This window comes from Lutra lutra, chromosome 6, assembly GCF_902655055.1.
Source record: "Lutra lutra chromosome 6, mLutLut1.2, whole genome shotgun sequence".
Taxonomy (NCBI): domain Eukaryota; kingdom Metazoa; phylum Chordata; class Mammalia; order Carnivora; family Mustelidae; genus Lutra; species Lutra lutra.
The window spans coordinates 114431969-114449764 of NC_062283.1; the positions used below are offsets into that span (position 1 = coordinate 114431969).

The 17796-nt window shown below is 37.0% G+C and overlaps 1 long non-coding RNA gene across 1 annotated transcript; it reads left to right on the top strand.

Moving 5' to 3' along the window:
* Positions 1-11151: 11151 nt before the first annotated feature.
* On the top strand, positions 11152-16389 carry LOC125103086 (uncharacterized). The gene is made up of 3 exons (XR_007128279.1): positions 11152-11451; positions 13511-13656; positions 15300-16389. It is a non-coding gene; the product is annotated as an uncharacterized LOC125103086 (long non-coding RNA).
* The last annotated feature ends 1407 nt before the right edge of the window (positions 16390-17796 follow it).

The window sequence follows — 17796 nt, forward strand, 5'->3', positions numbered from 1 at the left end:
GTGTTCAGCCTAGAGCCTGCACAAAACCTGTGCAAAGCCAGGACCTCCGACCTCTAATACTCAATGAAAGGGGAATCTAGGAAAATAACCATACCTTACTGAAGGTAATGTTTAAATTATTAATAATGGCAATAACTCATTTTTAATAAAAATATTTGTCTATATTGCTCTGGACATTGATACTGGAAAAGAAAGTTTTCCCTGATAATTCATTCCATAAGCTGGCTCTCATGGGGGTTTGAAGCCAATTTATTATCATATTCTTTGTGTGATATGGATGAAAACAATCAAATATTAAGATATTGGACATGTTGGGTAAAGTGGAAGATTGATCTAAAGAATTGACAAAAACTGCATCATGATAAAATTGCTCATAGACTAGGAATAGAGGTAAACTTCCATAATCCAATAAATCTTTGTAGACCTACAACAAATAACACTAATGAACTATTAGAATCATCCTCTTTAAAATCAGGAACAACAATTGAGGCCCACTTCCAACCCTTCTATTAAAGATAATTCTGGGCTTCCTAGCCAGAGCAATTAAAACATAAAAATGAATAAAATAGATCAAGATTTTTTTTTTTTTTTTTTTTTAAGATTTTATTCATCTATTTGACAGAGAGAGATCACAAGCAGGCAGAGAGGCAGGCAGAGAGAGAGGAGGAAGCAGGCTCCCCGCCAAGCAGAGAGCCCGATGCGGGGCTCGATCCCAGGACCCTGAGATCATGACCCAAGCCGAAGGCAGCGGCTTAACCCACTGAGCCACCCAGGCGCCCCTAGATCAAGATTTTTTTTAAAAAAAGAAAGAAGACTGTTATTGGCGGTTGATGTGATAGCCTAAAACAGAGATCAGCAAACAATGGTCCACAGGCCAAAACTGACTTGCTACCTGTCTTTGTAAATGAAGTTTTGTTGGGTCACAGCCATGCTGTGCTTATTCATTTATGTACTGTCTATGGCTGCTTTCATGCTACAATGGCACAGCTGAATAATTGTTAGAGACCATATGACCCTTAGAGTCTAAAACGTTTACTACCCAGCCCTTTACAGGAAAAAAAAAAAAATGTGAACGCCTGACCTACTGTCTAAAATTATGAAATTAACAAAATAGTTTTATCACCTTTGTCAAAAATGCCAATAAAAACTCAGATCTCAGAGTCGTGAGATGGAGCCCTGTGTGAGGCTTGGTGCTGGGCCTGGAGACTGCTTAAGATTCTCCCTTTCCTTCTGCACTGCCCAACGCCACTCTGTGTGTCTTTAAAAAAGAAAAAAAGAATATTTAAAAGTCTTCTCAAGAAGAAAAATGTTTGGAGATATTTTTCTATCAGGTGACACATTGTAAAGTAACAATATTTAAATCAGAATAATATTGAAGCAGAGATAGAGAAATAGACCAATAGAACAAAAAAGGAAACTCAGACACGTATAAATATGGAAACTTGATCTATTACAAATGTGGCATTAGAGTTTATGAGGAAAATATATTATTTAGGAAATGGTAGAAGGGAATTGTTTATCCATAAACATATGAAAACAATCAATTGTGTAAGATGAAATCTAAAGTAACCTAAGGAGAAAATATAGGACAAATCTTTATAAAACTAAGATGGGCAATTATTTCATTAAAAATACAAAAAGTGCATAAAGCATAAAGGAAAAAGCTACTACATCTGAGTGCACTGAAATTATCTGTTTATCAATATGCACCATAAAAATAGTGAAAACACAAACCATGGCCATACAGGGGTCATTTCCCACAGTTAACCAACAATGTGTTTGTGTCCAAAATAAGTAAAGAATGACCCCAAATAACGCAAAGACAAAATAAGTTTCAGTAAAAATAGCCCCAATCTAGGAAACAAAGATGGGAAATAAACTTGTGAGAAATGTGCTCAATTCATCAGTTATTCAAAGCAAATAAAAATGACAGTATGGATCATCTTACGTTCACCGGACTGCCAAAATTTTAAAAAGATTGGAGATCTCAGCTCCAAAGCTTTTATTCCTTGTTGTTGCAACTATGAATTCACACAACTATTGTGATCCAGTAGTTTCTTTCCTACAGACACACCCCAGTGAAACTCCCCAGTGTGCTGGGAAACACGCACCAGAATGTTTAAAGCAGCAATGTGTCTAGCAACAAGTTCCTAGAGACAGAATAACTGAGTGAAACATCCATCAGAATAAATCTCCAAAGCAGAATGCTGAGTAAATAAAGCAAGGCACGCAAGATTATATACAGTATGATTCCATGAATAAAATATCCCAGAATACACAAGACTCAACCTAATCATGTTTAGGAATACATATGTATGTAGCCAAATTATGAGGAAAATCAAGGGACTGGTCAGTCTGAAGCACAGTTCAACTTTCACTTTCCCGGCAGAAGAGGGCGATAGAGTTGATAATGTGCTCTTTCTTACCAGGAGTGATTAAAAGCTGCTCCTCAACTATGTTATTTTAATATGGACACATAGGTCAGCCATAATGTTTTGGTATAAATGATACAAATTTATAATACACAGTTATAAAATATTTGTGAACAAACTAGATAAATTCGTTCAATATTTGTGAACAAACTGGCTCTGCATCACCCTACCCCACCCCCCACAAGCTATCACTAACAAATTTTTGATAGCCCAAAGCTTTGATGTGACATTCAACCTCTTGATTTTACGTAGGATAGGCTAAAAAAGAAGAAAAACAAATACCACCACGTACTATTTGTAATTCTTTGTTTTTCAGAGTCACATTGGAAAATGTGCTGTATCCATTAACCTTTTTGCAAAGAGCAGAAGGTAAGCTAGTTAACATTTGACAGCCTTGCAGAGTCTATCGACTTCTAATGAAAAATACTCTGCTACCTCTATTTTCTGTATAACTGTCAGGTGCAGAGAGATTGTTACAAGAAGAGCCATTACCATCACTATGTTTTATTCCCCCAACCCCCATATTCTGCCAGTAAATATAAATTGAAGGAGGTCTTGACTTATTACCATATGCATTTTAATTTCCTCACTCAGCAATCTCATATTGACCAGTTGTTTGTTAATGGTTTATTCTGTACCCAATAAATGAATTTTGCAGTTCTTGTAAATAGTGCTTGATAGGGATCCTGTAGGATGGTCCAGAGTTCACTATCTTGCCTTTAAGCACTAAGCAAGACAAGGCTAATGGAAACAACACATTCCTCTCTGGCCTTGGAAATTATCCAGCGTGTTCCCATAATCACAGAATGATTAAAAATGATGATGGTATCATGGAATATTTGTACAAGGGACAACAAAGATGCAGGTGCAGTGATAATAGTATGGTGGCAGAGACCCAAAAGGAAAATGGTGAGAACAGTTTCCAGTCTAGAATGTAATCAATCAGTAAGTGGATGTCCTCTCTGGCATATAATTAATAGCTTGGGATTTCACTCAGTAATTGGCTATTACCCAAGCCTTCACCGTTTGCTGATAGGTAATTCAAAAGTCTCCAAAGCTCATTGTCCATTGGGTACAAATAGAGAGTATATCCTTTTCCAATCCTTTATATATCTGCATAATTCTCAGCATTTATATCAGCAATATATATATTTTCTCTTATTACTTTCTCTTACATAATAAGTCCTCGAGTGAGTTTTTAAGGTTAGTTAATTTCACTAACTAATTTCTATCATTGAACTATATCAGTGAGGACGCACATTTTCCCTATCTTTTCACCCTGCCATCCTAAACCTCTTGACATTTGTTCTCAGTCTCATGCCCTCCTAGTCACAGAGAACCCTTACATTATGGCCTCAGATAATAATTTCCAAACAATTTACAGGCAAAAGGGGGTAGTTTTATTCTTTTACTCTCTTACTTTTGTCTAGCTCTTCTGAGACATAGAAGATACTTAACATCTAAGTTTAAGCTGTAGAAAATCATGGTTTTCTTTGTGTGGGTTTTGTGACATACAGCAATAAGGTTAGTTAACACATCCATCACCTACATAGTTACAATATTCTTTGTATATGTTGAGAACTTTCAAGATTTATTCTCTTAGTAACTTGCAAATATATAATACAGTATTGTTAAGTACAGTCACCATACGGTACATTACATTCCCAGGATTTATTTATCTAACATCTGTAGGTTTGTATCCTTTATCTCCACCCATTCCCTCCACTCCTCCCCTGGCCACCACTAATTTACTCTGTTTCTATGAGTTCAGGATTTTGTTTTGTTTTGTTTTGTTTTCCTGAAGGGTTTGGTTCCACATACATGTGAGACCATTGAGTGTTTCCCTTCTCCATCTGATTTATTTCACTTAGCATAATGCCCTCAAGTTTCATTCATGTTGTCACAAATAACAGGATTTCCTTCTTTTTTTATGGCTGAATAAACTTCCATTGTGTGTGTGTGTGTGTGTGCATGTGCGTGTGTGTGTGTATTGCTTCTATGTCTTGACTATTGTCTTGACTGTTATAGATAATGCTCCAATGAACATGGTAGTGCAGATACCTCTTCCAGATACCAATGTCATTTCTTTCAGGCATATACCTAGAAGTAGAATTTGTTGATTCATATGACAGTTCAATTTTTAATTTTTTGAGGAAACTCCATAGTGTTTTCTACAGTGGCTGCACCAACTTATATTCTCGCCAAATGTGTGCAAGGGTTCCCTCTTCTCTACAACTCACCAACACATGTGATCTCTCTTATTTTTAATAATAGTTTTCTAACAGGTATGAGGTTACCTCATCTCACTGTGTCCTTGTTGATTAGTGATGTTGAGGATCTTTGCAGGTACCCATTGTCCATTTGATTATCATCTTTGGAAAAATGTCTATTCAGGTCCCTTGGCCATTTTTATTTGGATTGTTTATTTATTTGCTATTGACTTGTATGGGTTCCTTATATTTTGGAATACTAACCCCTTATCATATATGTGGTTAGCAAGTATTTTCTCCCATTTTGTAGGGTGCATTTTAATTCTCCTTTTATTTTGTTGTGCAGAAGCTTTTTAGTTTGATGTAGTGCCACTTATTTATTTTTGTTTTTGTTGCTTGTCTTTGGTGTCATAACCATAAAACCATTGTCTGTTTCCTTGTTTTGTATATAAAATACCCAGGTTTCTCAACACCATTTGTTGAAGAGACTGTCTTTTCTTCATTGAATATTCTTGGCTCCCGTATCTTAGTTGACCATATATGCATGGGTTTATTTCTGGACTCTTGATTCTCTTCCAGTGGTCCTAGTGTCTGTTTTTAAGCCAGTACCACAGATTTGATTGCTATAGCTTTGTAGTATAGTTTGAAATTAAGAAGTGTGGTGCCTCTAGCTTTGTTCTGATGATTTTAGGATTTCTTTGGTAGTCAGGGCCTTTTCTGGTTTCATGCAAATTTTAGAATTTTTCTCTATTTCTGTAAAAAAAATGCCATTGGAATCTTAGTAGAAGTTGCATGGAATCTATAGATGGCTTTGAGTAGTATGGATATTTTAATAATACTAATTCTTTCAATCCATGAACATGGAATATCTATCCATTTATTATGTCTTTTCGATTCATTAATGTCTTAAAGTTTTCAGTGTACAAATCTTTTACTTTTTCAGTTGAATTTACTCCTAGGCATTTTATTCTTTTTGAAGCTATTGTAAATGGTATGGTTTTCTTAATTTCTTTTTCAGATAATTGGTTGTTAGTGTGTAGAAATACAACTGATTTTTGTATGTTGATTTTGAATCCTGCCAAGTTTATTGAGTGCATTTATTAGTACTAATAGTCTTTTAGGTTGAATCTTTATCATTTCTTATACATAAAATCATGTCACCTGCAAACAGAGGCAGTTTTACTTCTTCCTTTCTGTTTCCGATGACTTTTATTTCTTTTTCTTGTTTAATTCTCTCTAGGTAGTACTGTGTTGAATAGAAGTGCTAAGAGAAAGCATCTTTGTCTTTTTTCTTTCTTTCTTTCTTTTTTTTTTAAAGATTATTTATTTATTTATTTGACAGAGAGAGATCACAAGTAGACAGAGAGGCAGGCAGAGAGAGAGAGAGAGAGAGAGGGAAGCAGGCTCCCCACTGAGCAGAGAGCCCGACGGGGGACTCGATCCCAGGACCCTGAGATCATGACCTGAGCCGAAGGCAGCGGCTTAACCCACTGAGCCACCCAGGCGCCCATTTCTTTTTTTTTTTTTTTAAAGATTTTATTTATTTATTTGACAGACAGAGATCACAAGTAGGCAGAGAGGCAGGCAGAGAGAGAGGGGGAAGCAGGCTCCCCGCTGAGCAGAGAGCCTGATGTGGGGTTTGATCCCAGGACCCTGAGATCATGACCCGAGCTGAAGGCAGAGGCTTTAACCCACTGAGCCACCCAGGCGCCCCTGTCTTTTTTCTGATATTAGAGGAAAGCTTTCAGTTTTTCACTGTTGAGTATGGTGCTAGCTGAGTTCCCTGACCAGATGGTGCTGCTAGCTGGGTGTTCATGCAGCATTTCAGGCAGGCTTCTTGGTCAGACAAGATCTCAGTGTGTGTTCTGCGAGGAGGAGGAGATGCAGACTGTGTTCCCAAATTGGGCAGGGCTGTAGGCTGTGCTCTGCTGTTGGGCAATGTCTCTGGGTGGATCTTTGGTTGGAAGGGACTGCCAGCTGTATCCCTCAATTGAGTGAAGGGTAGAGACTGGGCTCTATGGTTGGGTGTGGTGGCTGGCTGAGCTCCCTCTTGGGTGGGGCCAAAGGCAATGCTTTGCACTGGGTGAGGCCCCTGGCTATGCTATCCACCCAGGCTAGGCCATAGGCTTTATCCTCAATCTGGCAAGGCTGGAGGCTAGGCTCTGTAGCTGAGCAGTACTGTAAGCTGGATTCTGAGGCTGTCCCGTGTCACTGTTCAGTTTCCTGGTTATGAGGGGACAGAGGTTATACTTAACATTTTGATAGTGCTCCTCACTTGGCTCCCTGCCTAAATGTGGCTATAGGATGGGCTCTGCAGCTGCCCAGATTCTCTGGACAGGCTTCCTGGTCAGCAGGACTGGAGGCTGTACACTTGGGTGGGTCTGCAAATTTAGTTCCCTGCTAGGCAGGGGCATACAATAGGCTCCATGGTCAGTACATCTCTTTGTTGGAGAACCAAATCTCTAAGTCTTTAGTAAAATTATCTCCTATTTAGATTTAAGGAGAAGAATGTTTTAGGTTATAAATTATTTGTAAAAGATTTAAATAAAAAGCAAAAATAAAAAGATAATATCTAGATACTTTGTAGTATTTCTCAAGGAAGATATTTAGCCTTCTGACTAAAAGGAAGCTGTAAGGCAGAAAAAAAAAAAAAATCACAGTAAAAAAAGAAAAATCAACATTTAGTCCAAGAGGGATCCAATAAGAAATCTAGGAGGAGGGCTGAACAGAAATTTTACTTTTATCTATTTATTATTCTTACCTCATCATGCTCTTAAATGGAAATATATACTATCTTACTATGGGATTTGAACACAGAGAAGATGTGTGACAAAGAGCTTGCTAAGTTTCTAGAAATAATACTCTGCATTTGCAAACATTTTTAAAAGAGCTTGTTAAATCTCCAAGTGGCTCAAAATGTGTATAAAGGACAAGAAATATGGAAAAGCAAGATAACATTTATGGAATACCCACTGCTTGTCAGGTGCAGGGTTAGGAATTTTCATATACTTTCTTAACAGTACTCTGCATAACAGACTTGAAAAAAAATACACATGATTATTGTTGTGTTTTATTTGAACAGATTATTGACCAGAGAAATTCTATGATCTGCCCTGTTGCTCGCAGGGGTGAGTGTGACAGAGTTGAGAATCAAACAAACATGTCTCTGACCACATAGCCCATTCCTTTCCCTTGGCAGAGAGGATCCCAGACATATTACCAAAAATGTCTAGGAAAAGAGATGAAACAAGTAAAAGCACTTAGAAAAAGTCTACCTTGGGTATATCAAAATTGGTTAAATTTATGTTTTAAATAATGAAAATAGCTGTGAGGTGGAAGTTTTTTAAGTGTGTTGTCAAAGAGGTCTTTATGTAGAGCCCTTGGAATTGAATTTCTATTCTTAATTTCTGCATATGACCGTTACAAGAGCAAAAGGCAAATATATTTCTTTATTATCAAAATTAGATGTAGACATTTCCTACTTTTCAGAATATACTCTTTTCTATGTGTTTATACTTACAGAACATACACTCTTGTAATGGAATATATATTTTTTGACACATATTTCAAATAACAAAACTGAAAGGGTAGGAATGCTTATCTTCTAGGATAGACTGTGGAGAACAGAATGATGGGACAGTTGTCAGGGGAGGAAAGTAATGGTGGTGATGATGGAAAAACACCTCGAAGGGAGACTGCATCAGGCACTATTCCCACGTGTTTCACATTATGGTTCCGTGTGTGAGCGCCAGGCTGCTCACCACTCTACCATGGGAAGTGTGAATCTGAGCACCACTGAAAGGGGAATTTTTTTCCCAGTGTCTCCCAATTACCAAAACACCTGCACAACAAAATGCTCCTTATTTAAAAAACAGTATCTGAATGTGCTCTTAATTCTCAGGTTCACAGAACTTGTCAGCCTGATATATTGTACCCTAAGAAAGCATACATAAATAATGTAACTATTAAAAACAATTTTAAAGATTATAATGTAGATTATTGGAGGGGAGTACAAATACATGAATAAGTGTTCAGTTCATTCATTTTCCTCACAATTTTATTATCTTCATTTGCTGAATACATTGGACATGGAAAATATAATGACATAGAAATGGTACATGAAGCTATTACATATATGCAAATTTAAACATATAGAATGTGTAATCAGGAATACAGATAAAAGTTACCAGGAAAAAAGAAGGTATTTGTAACAAAAGCAGATAGGTGGATACATGGATGGATGGATGGTTGGATGGATGGATGGATACATGGATTGATAAGTAGATGGTAGGTAAACTAAAATACTTGTCATTTAAAGTTTCCTTTCACTTGTTTTAAGTTCTAATAGCCAAATGTAGAGATAATTTTCTTGGCATGTAATCAAACTAGTCAAACTAAAAACTTTGTTACCCCTATAGCATGAGGGAGGAGATCATGCATGCTGGTTTATGTTGATTAGACCCAATGGCTAAAGCTGGTAGGCACATTGATCCCAACCATACTGAGTGGCAGTTACTTACTAGGGGAAACCTGGCTTCTCAAAGGAAATTATGAATAGTATTAAAACAAGCAAACAAGCAAACAAACAAAAAACAAACAGAAAACCAGAAGGAAAGAAAGAACGGCTGCTGGGTAAGCAACCAGTAAATGTACATAAGATTATGCTCTTATCACTGTCTGGATAAGAAATGGCAAGAACTTGAATTTCTATTTGAGAAATAGAAATAAGGAGCTGTGGAAAGTTTTGAAAGTGTCCACTATTGACTTTTACATGTGTGAAAAAGAGAGAAATGAAGACTGCCTCCAAATTTTGTGGTTTGGGTACATCGGAACTTGATAGTGGCATAATAGAAGGTAGGAGAAACAGAATGAGGACTAAGTTTAGAAAAGGGAGAAAAAGATAAGATTATGACTTGTTTGGATATGTTGAGTTTAAGGGGCTTGTGTGTGTCCGAATTGACAAGATTAAAAAATTTAATAGATGGAAGTGGAGTTTTACATACAGATCTTAACTAAAGACAAAGACTTAGATAAAAGTATAAATTACAACTAATTTAAGTAAAGTAATAAATGAGAATAACAGGAGTAGATTTGATGAGAGAAAGAGAAATGGGCTAAATACAGAATCCTGATGATGTTAAAATTAAAAGATTGATTGAATAAGATTAAAAAGTAGCACTGGAAACTGAAAAAGCAGTATATTTAAAGCAGAATCAAAAAAAGTGTGTGGGATTTTAATGTGATGGGAGTGAGAATGTCAGGAAGAAGAGAGTAGTCATCTACATATTATATAATTTTATATAATAGTTTTTATTAAAATAAGCATGCTTAGAGTAGAAGTGGATTCTTTTAGACAGCATGATAAGGGAAGACCCCTCAGAGGAGGTGACAACTGACCTGAGACTTAATATTAAAAAGTAGGAAGATTCAAATTTGGAGGGTGGATTTTTTTTCAGGCAATAAGAATAACAAGTGAGGTGAGCTTGAAATGAGTTAAAAAAAAAAAAAAAAAGGCAAGAAGACCAGTATGGCTAGAACATGGCATAATATAAAGATAGGCACAGGGCATCTGGGTGGATCAGTTGGTTAAGCGACTGCCTTTGGCTCAGGTCATGATCCTGAAGTCCTGGGATCGAGTTCCACATCGGGATCCCTGCTTGACAGGGAGTCTTCTTCTCCCACTGACCTCTCTCCACCCCCCATTCTCTCTCTTTATCTCTCTCTCTCAAATAATAAATAAAATCTTAAAAAAAAAAAAGATAGGCACAGATCAAAAGAAGGAGGAATTTACAGACTATAGAATTTAGACATGGAATTTTTTTTTTTTTTTAAGATTTATCTGAGAGAAGGAGATTGAGAGAATGAGTGGGAAGAGAGACAAAAGGAGAAGCAGATTCCCTGCAGAGCAGGGAGACTGATGTGGGACTCAATCCCAGGACCCTAGGATCATGACCTGAGCTGAAGGCAGTTGCTTAACCTACTGAGCCACCCAGGTGCTCTACATAGTGGATTTTATTCTAGGTGTGATGTGGCCTTGCTGAAAGGCTTTGAGGAGAAGAGTAGCATGATTTGATTTATATTTCCAAAAGAATTTACTGGTTCTTACCTGGAAGAACATCTACAGAGAGAGAAAGAAGAAGGACAGAGATTAATTAGCTATATATTACAGAAATCCAGATGAGGATGATGGTGGGATGACCCCAGATTTTGTGGTAAAATAGTAAGAAGTGTTCCCATTCCCACTCTATCTTGAAGGTGGAAGAGTTAAAAGACTTGCTTATGCAGAGTGGGGAGGAAAGGATGAGTCAAGATGACTTACAGGTGCTAGCCTACATGTGAACACTGAGACAAGAGCGAATTGAAAGCAGGGCGGGGTGGGCATTTCTGCTTTGGCCCAGTTTAATTTTCTGTTTCATAAACAATTAAATGCAGCTAACGAGCAGACAAGGTGATAATATAAATGTGGAGGTGAGGAGAGAATTTAGAGCTAGAAATAAAGGCGGGCCTGAACGAGGTAATGTGATTAGAAAAGAAAAGAGATGCACAATTGAGGTTTATAGAATCCATGTTTAGAGTTTCGACAGATAAGAAAGATCCCAAAAAGGAGGCAGAAAAAGTCATCTTTGTGGTAGGAGGAAAACTTTGAGGGTGTGTTGTCCCAGCGGCCAAGCAAAGACAGTGATTCAAGCAGCAACGAGCGTCTGTTTTAAATGCTGTTTTAAATACTGCCAAGAGCTCAAAAAAGAGGACTAAGAAAGAATCATTCAAGCTTAAAAATTCAGTGAGAAAATTTCAGTGGCTTGTTGGAGGTAAGATATTGGATGACGAAGATTATGAACGAGTGGAATTTAAGGAATTAGAACAGACATAAAAAATCTTTTTTTTCCTTTTAATAACGTTTTTCTATGAGAGCACAAAAATGGTAGTTTAAAAAGGCTCTGAGGTCAAAGGAATGTCTGTATTGTTTTGTTTTGTTTTTAAGAGATAGTAGAACATGCTTACATGCTAATTCTCTTAATGAGAAGATTAACTTGATGACGCTATTTCAGAGTGCGGGCATGGACCAGAAGGGAGATGTCAGCCACAAGTGGAGAAGTGGGCTCAGTTGTTGGCTTGGTTTTGGGGACCATTCATCCACTTGTGGAGGAAGGAAAACAAAGCATGGACACAAATTGAGATAGACTGGTCGATTTGTTGATCAGAAGATGATTAAATTATCTCTCACTTATTTCTGTTTTTACCAGGGAAGCATGAATCAAACTATTAATCTAGAGTAAGGAATTTATTTGAAAGATAACAGATTTGGTTATCTGTAGAAAATAATGGCATTGAAGTCTTTTCTACTGGTTTATCCCTGGCCAGAATTATTGTTAGTGATATAGTTGGATAAGATGCCAAAACCAGAGTTAGTAATATGACTGAACTGGGACAAATTAAAAGAATGTAATATAGTTAACATTAAAGGTCTTCTTATTCCTCTTGACAAGATGTTCCTTGTTCTCTTTTTATGTTTCCTCATATCTGTATGCTCTCCCCCCACCCCCCGCCGAATAATGTTCAGTAGAGCATTAGCAGAAAAAAATGTAAGATATTATAAAGGTCAAATCACTTTATTTTCATGAGAAATTTTTAGAGAACTGTTTGTTTGGAGAGATGACTCTCTGCTCAGCAGGGCGTCTGCTTCCCTCTCTCTGTCTGCCTTTCTACTTGTGATCTCTCTCTCTCTGTCAAATAAAATCTTAAAAAAAAAAAAAATGGGTAGGGGCACCTGGGTGGCTCAGTGGATTAAAGCCTATGCCTTTGGCTCAGGTCATGATCTCAGGATCCTGGGATTGAGCCCCGCATCGGGCTCTCTGCTCGGCGGGGAGCCTGCTTCTCCCTCTCTCTCTGCCTGCCTCTCTGCCTACTTGCGATCTCTCTCTGTCAAATAAATAAATAAAATCTTTAAAAAAAATGGGTAATCGAAAGTTGTTTGTAAACCTATCTAGTTATAGATCTTCAATAAGGAAAAGGAAAGAGTAGTAAAGGCTCTCCCACGATTAAATCACCTGATTGTGAAAAGTCTGGATGTACTTTATTGTTAGTATACCTTGTTCACTACACAATTCCTTCTTGATTAACTCCCCTAGGAAATTACAGCTTCAGCAATTGTTCATGCAGTTTCCATAGATTTGTACCATAACATTTTGACTCTTCAAATATTTTACCTTTGAAGATGTTGCATTTAACTCAATGGATGGTTTAAAAAATTAAATCTGAGAATTCTGATAAATGTAAGGAAAGTGGCAGTGTCCCCACTCTTGGTACAACACAAGCTGTTTGCTTCTCAGTCTTTGGAGACGGATTTGCATTCCCTGAACAATGTCTTGGAAACGCAGATGACAAATTTTTTTATGCATGTAATTTTTACATTCTATGGACAGGAATGTATGTTAACGTATTTCCTAGGCTTTTAAACAGATACAAATTTAATGGAAAGGAGTTTGCCACTATCATTTAGTTTGGCACCAGTAGTTATATTAAAGCTTTTGAACATTCAGATCTTTCCTGAAGAGCAAGAAAAAGAGCTCTTGTTTCTCTGCTGAAGTGCTTTTCAGTGAGAAGACATAACCATGAATAACTGCTCACAAGATGTCTCCAGTTTCCAACTCCTACTAGAATGTACATAGCACCTGTAGCACAGTACATTTATTTCTCACATGTCAAACTTTGACCCTCTTGTCAACCAATGGATTTTTTTTTAACATTTTTTTTTTCTTTTTCTATGGTCCTCCAACAGCATTGTGATATTTTGTTTTTAAGCATATCTTCTGCTGAGGAATTAATGTTATGCTTGAATCTTTTAATTTGTTTATACCTATACTACAGAAGAACCCAGAGTGCATCTGCACCCAGATATTGGCATCCAAGGAGAAAAGGCTGCCCATTTCCTACTTAGGCTTTTTGTTGGAAGATCTCTTTCCTTGCTGGTGGAAGGTTTCCTCTTCCTTGGAAGGTTTTTAGAGTACAGAGAGGTAAGTAAAGCTACATGTGTCTGAATTTATGTCCATTTTCTCTTAAAAGAAAATAGTATAGTATTATGACAGGTTGAGATTTTCCGAAGAACCATGATAATGATGGTATTTCTAATTCCACACACTTTCTTTTCTCCCACTTGTTCTTTTTGTTGGTCATCTATTTACAGGGTAGTGATGAGGGTCTGTAAGCTAGATTGCAGAATGTTAGAGTGAAGAGACTATGAAAAACTGGAGGTAGAGAGTATGTACAAGTCTTTCGAGAGGCCTGTCAGTAAAGAAAGGGGACTATGAAGTTTGAGGATAAGTGAGACAGGTTTGAGGTCCTCATAATTCCGTGACCAATGGCCTTCTATGACGCTACCACTTTAACCGCATGGCTAATTTTTTTTTTTTTTCTAACAGCTCTCTAGAATTCAAACTACTCTCTTCCCACCCTTTTTTTAAATACGAAAGATATTTGGCCACATTTATCTGAAAAGACAATAGTTAAGAGGAAGGGGCTGATAATATGTGACAGAGAGAAAATAAGTGATAGAGCAAAATACTTTTGAAGGCAGAAGGTAGATGGATCCTGGGTCCAGGAAAGGGGAAGAAGTTCTTTCCTGTTGTAACAAGAAGGAAAATGGAAGGAAAAAAAGTATCAGAATCTGTAAGTTTGTAAGTTTTTTAAGGGTGTTAAGAACATCCATATAACCATGAGAGACTGTGGACTCTGAGAAACAAACTGCAGGTTTTGGAGGGGAGGTGGGTGAGGGGGTTGGGTGAGCCTGGTGGTGGGTATTATGGAGGGCAGGTATTGCATGGAGCACTGGTTGTGGTGCATAAATAAATAAATTTGGAATTTTGGAACACTGAAAAGAAATAAAATAAAATAAAATGAAAAAAAAATCCATATGATAGGTCTCCTTTTTCTTTGCTAAGGCGTAAGCAAGATAATCTGCTGAGAGTGAGAAGAAGGAGGTGGTCTCCAGAGATTTGAAACTATCATAGAAGGCTTGAAATAGTTGGTTTGGAGAATGCAAAAGTGAGCTAAGGAAACATTCAGATTATCAGGAATATTTGAATGACATACATTTGTATAAAATATTGACGTATTAAGCTGCCAGAATAGGAAGTTTAGAAAATGGAATACGTGAAATTTAAACATTCAGAGATAGAACATTTCCAATAATGATAAGATCAAGGATGTGGCCCTAGCAAGGAATAACTGAAGTAGAAGAAAAGTCATTAGGTATGAACAGATAAAGGAACTGACTGATGGACTTTTTTTGGAAAGCTTGTTTACACCGACTTTGAAATTACAGTTGGCATAGCTTTTTCAGTATGTCCAACCATATTAATGATTTAATTGCATGGTAAAAAACTTCAAAAATGGACCCAGTGATTCCCCACTCCTGGGATTCCTTTAGTCTTCCTTTGTCTGGTCCCCCTCCATATTTAATAGAGTGATATGTTTAGCCACTACAATACTGTGGAAATGAAATAAATTATATACAAGTCTCTCAAGAGATTAACAGGAAAGAGAACCAAAATCTTAGATAATAAATGAAAATAGCTTGAGATCCATATTCTGAGAATATGACTTCTGAAGCTAGGCCATAAAGATGTTTTGCTCTCACATTTTTTTTTTTTCCTCTTAGATTACTATTCTGAAGGAAGCTGTCATCTTATGAGGATACTCAGGGAGTCCTGTGGAGATACAGACATGAAAACTAACTGGATCTTCTACCAAAATCAGCACCAACATTCCTTTCATGAGATTGAGCCAACATAGAATGGGATTCTGTAAGAAAAGCTATGGACAGAATGCCATGTGCTAGTTACCAATTCCTGGGGAGGGCCCTAAACCCTTCTGCCTGCTGAGTCTTGGTATTGAAGTCACCAAGGAAAATACAACTCTGTCGAGTACTGGATGGAGCAACACTTTAATTACATAGAGAAAAGATAAAGTGACATGACTTCATGTTGCAGTGGAAGCATGCTTTGTGCAGAGATGAAAAAGTACTCATTACGCATGAAACCAAGAAAGATTTTCCCACACAAAGTGATAAGCCCAACATAAGGGGTATGGGCTCTTTATCTCTTGGGTGTTCAGGACCAAGGCCCATTCTTTATGCATTTGAGTGTAACTTGGAAAACACTGCATGCACAAGAGTACTTTCCTAACAACAGCCAAATCTTCAAATGATTGCAGTGTTGGCCAATGTTTTCACTGCAGCCTCATCAGAGACCCTACACTGGAGCCACCTAGCTAAGCTATTGCTGGATTCCTGACCCACAGTAACTGTGTGATATGATACATATTTATTGTTATTTTAAGCCACTAAATTGTAAAATAATCTATTATTCAGTGATACACAACCATAAAATTTTGATTGATTAGTGGACGAGAAACAAGATGATGGATTAAGGACATTTAAAATCCCATGGATAACTATCACTTTCTAGGATTTAGAAAAAATTCTGTCTCAGGTGCCGAGATGAAGAGGATTCTCATGTCATGAAAACTAAGTGTTTTGTGATTCCATAAATCTGAAACAATGGCCAAGAAAGACACTTTGTTACAACTGCTTGAATTTTTCAGAGCGTGAAATGATTATGCGGCTACCATCTGTGATAGAGAATCAGGGACCTATGATTGTCACTTCTTCTGAGTTAGAGTTGACAAAATTTATTTCTTCAGAAGTTTACTGGATAGGGCATATTGGGTTCATCATTATTAAAAGGTGAGATAATTTTCTGCTTATTTGTGGGTCCTTTTGGCATGACTTAGATTTTTTTTTTTTTTTTAAAGATTTTATTTATTTATTTGACAGAGAGAGATCACAAGCAGATGGAGAGGCAGGCAGAGAGAGAGAGAGAGGGAAGCAGGATCTCTGCCGAGCAGAGAACCCGATGCGGGACTCGATCCCAGGACCCTGAGATCATGACCTGAGCCGAAGGCAGCGGCTTAACCCACTGAGCCACCCAGGCGCCCATGACTTAGATTTATTTAAAGAAATATTAGTCTAGTTTTACATCTTGATTACTTAATTATTTTAAAAAATACCTTTGTACTTTACCAATCTACTAGCAAGGAAAGATAGAATGTAAACTACTGTCAGAGATATTAACTTTGAAGTAATGCTCAATCAGATTTTTAAAAATTCTATATAAGAGAAAAATTATTTATGCATGGTCATCTGAAGATTTCCTCAAATTAGTATTTCCATTTATACCTTAAGAGCCTAGGGGACAAAAAAAGAGCAAATTAAATCCAACATAGATGAAAGGAAATAATAAAGATCTGTGAAAATCAGTAAGTAGAGAATGGAAATAAAAAGATAGAAATCAATAAAACCAAAAGCTAGATCTTTGAGAAAGTAATTAAAATTGGTAACATCTATCCAGGCTGATGAAGATAAAGATGGAAGAAGAAACAAATTACCAAAGAAACATGAGAGATGATTTTATGATAGAGTCAACAGATTTTTAAAAGGATAACAAAGGAATATTATGAATAATTTTTGGGAATAATTCAAATAACTTGGATGAAGTGGATAAATTCCTTGAAAGACAATACTAACAAAGCTTTCTCAACAAGAAACAGATAAGGTATATTGCCTTTTCATCTATTAAATACACTGAATCCAAGGTTTGAAGACTTCCCACAAAGGCAACTCTAGGTCTATATGGCTTTATCCGTGTATTCTACCAAACATGCAAGGAAGAAATAATACCCACTCTATATAAATTATTACAGAAATTAAAAAAATATATATTAGCCATTAGGGAAGTAACCAATTACAACCAGAATGAGATACCCCTTGCTATGGAATGAGTGTTTGTGTGCCTCCCAAATTCATGTGTTGAAAACTTAAATCTTCAATGTGATACTATCAGGAGGCAAGGCATTTGGGAGGTAATAAGGTCCTGAGGGTGAAGCCATCATGATGGGATTAGTGACCTGATAGGAAGAGCCACCAGAGAGATAATCTCTCTGGTGGCTCTATGAAGATACAGCAAGTTGGTGGCCATCTGCAAATCAGGAAGAGAATTTTCACTAGGAACCAAACTGTTCCACTCTTTGAGATTATAACTTTCCGGCCTCCAAAATTGTGAGGAAATAAATATTTGTTGTTTAATGGGGTGCCTGAG